This window comes from Anastrepha ludens, chromosome 2, assembly GCF_028408465.1.
Source record: "Anastrepha ludens isolate Willacy chromosome 2, idAnaLude1.1, whole genome shotgun sequence".
NCBI lineage: Eukaryota > Metazoa > Arthropoda > Insecta > Diptera > Tephritidae > Anastrepha > Anastrepha ludens.
The window spans coordinates 169,181,173-169,186,839 of record NC_071498.1 but is presented as its reverse complement, the minus strand read 5'-3'; the positions used below and the strand labels follow the sequence as shown (position 1 = coordinate 169,186,839).

Below are 5,667 nucleotides of genomic sequence, written 5' to 3'. Positions count from 1 at the left end.
GCGAAATGCAGAGCAGAAAGAACAAAACAGAGGGGGAAAAAGAAAGCGGTAGATTTGGGATGAACAGCTACTTGGAGTAGTTCAAAACCAAAATAAATTTAATAGCTTAGCCAAAAATGAAAGAATATTGTGAAATTAAAGTGTGTTCTAGCAGAAACTGAACAGCGGTTCGGGCGCGGCACTTTACTTTGATTTAACTAGTCTTTATGGCAGCCTTCATTCACTTAACATAGGATTCACATAGCTATAGTGAAGTTGAAATTGTTAAACCTTGAAGTGAGAAAATAACTTATGTAGATAAAATTAGACCTCTTCTATTCGCCATTTCCCCGCTCGCTATTTCTATGCTCGAATAACTTGACTAAAAATTTGCATGCGAGAGCAATAACAACGTTATCGAGTAAGATTCGCCGCTAGCGAGTATGAATATAGCTCATTAGGTCGCACTGCCTTGCCAAGGCATGTAATTTAAGGCAGCTCGCTTCCCGCGATGCCGACTTAGGTATGTTCCTTTGTACCAGTTGCTTCATCTACTCGCCACTTGCTAACTCGTAGCGAAAAAAGAGGCCTATTGTATGCCAACGTCGTAATTTACCTCAATACTTTAATACTCAAAATAATATTTTCCAAAAACAAATTCAAAGGTCGCCAAACAACCAATTAAGCTATAACACCAGCCTATAGTAGCAGCTTTGTTGGCGTTTTAAACACTTCCAATTCATAATACAAAGAACCGGGGTTGTCCATTATGAGAAAAAAAATTTAAGTTGCTATGAAAGTAAAATAATTCAATGGTCTCTGTTTGGTGTTTCAAATATTTAAACATAGATCGAGTCGCAAGAACACAAGAATTGCATTGTATTTTCAGGATAATCACTCCATAAAATATTGGCATTAGAAGAGTAGTTTTCAATGCCGCTTCTATAAAAGTGGGTTCAATTGGAAAATGAATACATTTATGAAATTCCTTTACTCTTCTCAATAATATTAAAGTAAATGCTTTTTCATGATATGCACTAAGTGCAGCATATCGGCATACACTTCTACATATGTTGTATGTATGTACGCATATATACTATATGGCAAATATAATAATTTCAGTACATAAGCATCAATGTTAACGAGTATATAATAAATAAGCCCACAAATGCAAGGCATAATTAGTGTCCAATGCTGTTAATACAAAATTTGCAATCCGCAGAATAATTCAACCTTGCAACTATAGTAAAGAACATATGGTACGTGCATACATATATACAAGTAGGCATACTTGCATACAAGTACATATACACACATACATTTACACATAAGTGCATGTGCACAAAAGTACAAAAGTGTACGGAAAAGCCGCTGGGCATGGCGCAAAAGTATTGCAGATTGACTCGTACAGATGAAGGTGTGGTGCACCGAGGCGCAGTGCGGTGTGGCACCTTACGTATGCTAAAAATGCCACAACCTAAATTCGCCAGCATAACCACAAACAATCAAACCGAAATGCACGCACTGCGCCAAGAGTGTTGCTTATTTTAGATGTTGTTGCGCTGTGGATTTGCTTTGTTTGTGATTGAGTGATCATTGGGCGATCGTAAGCTATGAGTGAAGTGCTGCTACTTCTAGGCATTTTGACATGGTTTTAATTAAAAGTTAAAGACAAATTACTTGCGAGTAGTAAAAGTAAAAATTTGTTCGCACGCAAATGGATTTATATGCGCATATCTATGGGTGTTAGTACATATTTATATTTATAATTATTTTTTATTTTTCTTAATTTTTGTTTTTTTTTGTTTTTTTTTTTCGGTTGTTTCAAATTGTGGTTGCGCAGATATATGTAGGCATTGATGCACAAATATCTTAATATGATTTATGCATACTTAGTCATGCACAAAGCGTCGGCCGGAAACATTTCCGCAATCTGGGGCAGATAAAAGGGGAAATGAGAATTGAGAGAAGAGAAAAGAGAAACGCCTTAATTGTGATAGGGCAAACAAAAACTGGTGTAGGTAACTGAATAGAAATATAAAAATAAATATAAATACAAATATAAATATAAATATAAATATAAATATAAATATAAATATAAATATAAATATAAATGTTCTAATTTTGAAAAAATTTCGTAGCGCTGCTCTTATAAAAAGAATTAGTGCGAAAAACAGGCAACTGACAATAACTGCACACAGAGTCGAACCCAGTTAAGGGTTTTTGGGATTCAAGGACAAAACATAAAGAAATATTTCTAATTTTTTCATATAAAGGTAGAATTTAAAGCTAACGGACTTTAAATTGAAATAAAACAACGAAAATTCAAGTTGATTGCGTAATCTTTATTATTTCTGTGTAGAACCATTCATTACATTTATTTTTTTAAAGATAATCCCTTTCAAAAGTTGGCCGCAACTGCGCCGTAATTCGGCCATCCCTAAACACCAATTTTGAATGACTCGGAGGAGCACTTCGGTCGGTATCTGGTGAATAACTTTAGTAATGTTGGCTTCCAATGCCTCAATTGAAGCTGATTCATCCACAAAGCATTAAGACTTTATATACTTTTAAGTTTTAAAGCTCTTAAAAAAGTTAATTTATGAGAAAATGAAAAACTTGAATATGCAAATTATATAGTTTCACGTGCATACGAATTTTTATCTGGACAACAACAAAAAATATTTGTTATATCTTCAAAAAGGTCTCTAACTAATATACAATATAATTAACTTACCCACTTTTCGATCTCTCACGTGTTCCACTTCCGAAACGGCCCTGCGCCGCCATCCGCATAGTGTTCATGCAGCAAATATATTTTCCACGCTGCGTTGCTAAGCAAACGCGCTTGCGAAAATTAGCAGCAACAAAAAAAAAACATATAAGCAAGGGAAAACTTGACCGATTGTTTACTTACTACTGGCTTTGATATTTAAATACAAAGAGATTAGTGGGCAAATGCTCGTTTCCCCCAACTGCCTACCTATCGGCTTACGTGCACACACACATACATACATACATGCATACATATCTGAACGAAGTTTTGCTTCATTAGCGCGCCACGCCATATGAACGTCGATGAGATCATGCCAATTGACGAGCGCACATAAAAATAAAAGATACGCGCAGTGATGAAGCACAGCGCAGACGGGCGTGTAAATAAGTCTCTTTTTTTTTACCCATAAAATTGCAAAGCCACATGCCCAGGAATGACTGCACTTGCGAGTGAGTACTTATGAGAGGGAGAGTGCAGAGTTTGTTTGCAAAAATATCCGTTAATATGTGCTCAGTTGTGTAAGCGTATGTGTATATGTATGTGCCAGGTTTGTGAGCAGACATGACAAACTTCAAAGGGGCAATGCATATATTTTGTTCTGATGCAATATTTGGGAAAATATTTTGTTTCTGGTAAAAGAAAGTAGCGGCATTTAATTTCAGGTGTGTAAGGTGACGATTTGCAGCATAATTTCTGGATAAATAATCTGCCTGCAAACTGAATTTATTTAATATATTTTGAATCCGAGTTGATTTATAGAGTTCGCTTGTGCTTGATTACTTGTCGGTTGACCACAAATTCGATGCCTTCAGCGGTTATATTATAAAATATAGTTGGATTTCGTTTACTAATAGCGATTGTTTGCTGACAGTCAAATGACAAGTCTACTTTTCTGTCTTAAGAAAATTAACTAAAAAAAATGGATAGAATAGAAAGGATAGTTCAGCTTCAGTTATTAGGCATTTTAATGAAATTCTTCAAGTTTGGTCTTCTATATAAAAGAACGATATCTACACATCTCTAAAGTCACTTATAATATTTAATGTTTCGTTTTACTTCACGGCGGCCGCCATAGCCACTGGGATATGTGCGTGCATGAAACACTGAAGAATAGAAACAGCTTTTTTCGAATAGCGCTTGCCCTTTGGTAGGGAATGCAATTCTCCGAGTGTATTTCTACCGTGAAGGAGCTTCTCATAAAAAGCCATTTGATGCTCTTGGCACTAAACTAAAATACATTTTTTTTTTATTCATGAAATTTTTCGAAGCATTTTTATTCTTAAAAATCTTAACACCGGGCATGTATAGGCATCTTGAGCCACTTAAAGGAATACATTGTACCATGCAAAGTTTCCCAAAAGGGCCTCCTTGAACTTAACTGTCTTGTCTTGCAAATAGCTGCAAAAGATATAATCAACGCAATTCTTAAACCAGTCTGCACTATTGTACTCCTCACTACAGCTACCCTGCGATTTGACTTCACTATCGCGATCCACCGTACTAAACTGCTGACCTTCATGGTACTTGAGCGAATCGCCAACAGTGCCATTATAAACTCCCAAAATGCCTAACTTATATTAGACGGTATTTTCACTAAGGACTTTGAATTCCCTGTACTGTGCATATTTTTCTACACCTTTGAAATCCACCAAATCAATGCGTAGCTCAAAGCAGTCGGGTTCGAGTCCAAAGTAGTTCAGAGTTCGCTCGTTTCATTAATATTACCAAAACCCATCATCTTGTATGTGTCCCAGGTGCGATTGTGAAAGCCAACGGAGCCATCCAAAGGCTGCAAGATGACCACCCAACGATCGTCATCGCTGAGCACTGTGAAGGCTAAGGCATTACCGTCCATCTGGATTTTACTTATTCCGCTGCTTTGACAGAGCTGTGTCAACGCTCGGACCATTTATGGTTCCTACTGCATCCGGAACTGTTGGCATCGTGGCGACGGTAATGGCGACTGTGACTACTTTCGGCTGACCGCATTTTTAACATCATTTCGATTTAAACTTGATTTTGGTGTTTCGATTTCTGTTAGTGCGGTTAAATGTCCCCCACAGTCTTTATTTACCGCCAATCATTCTAAATTTGAAATACATAAATCATTTTGTTAGATTCGTATAGAATTTGTTAATACAGTTTGGTTGAAAAGTAAGAAAACAAAAATAAAAAAATACGAGTTTTTAATTGAAAAACTTCTTTTTTCAATATAAACTCACACTTATTCCATTATTTTTCTAAATTTGGAACCATAAATCATTTTCTTCCATTCGTATAGAATTTGTTAACACAGTTTGGTTGAAAAGTAAGCAAACAAAAATAAAAAAATAAGAGTTTTTAATTGAAAAGCTTCTTTTATTCAATATAAACTCACACTTATCCCAATGATCCTCCATTAATTTTTTAACATCTCTGTAACGATTTTCTGGATGCTCAGCACAGCATTTTGGTGATTTGTTAACCCATGCAGCACTGAGACTCAGAAATTAAGGAGCACTCATTCAGTTGAGGTACCTATGCTGTTAGCAATTCCTCGCTTAGTAAGGCTTGAGTATCCAGAGATAATATCGTGCACTTTCTTCTTGATTTCTGGTGAAGCTTCGCTATGTGGTTCTTGTGCAAGGCTCGTACAACCACGTTTAGACTCTACAACGCAACGATACACAGTTGGAAATGAAGTAGCAAATTTATTTAACACTTTCGCCGTTTCTTTTCATGAATTTCTGTTGCTGATAAGACTTCCAAAGCAAAGAATTTTAGTACTGCAGAAAATTCGGTTCTTTTCATAATCAAGAAATAAAATAGAATAAATAAAATAAAATAAAAAGCATGCACTGGCACGACAAGTTAAAATTACTTGTAGACAAATAATGAAGTAAAAGGTTATAATAAACTTTTTTTAAAATGTT

At 35.7% G+C, this 5,667-nt stretch overlaps 1 pseudogene; it reads right to left on the bottom strand.

The window, feature by feature from the left end:
• Window positions 1-4,043: 4,043 nt before the first annotated feature.
• Window positions 4,044-4,744, bottom strand: LOC128855716 (ficolin-2-like; annotated as a pseudogene).
• Between the last annotated feature and the right edge of the window lie 923 nt (window positions 4,745-5,667).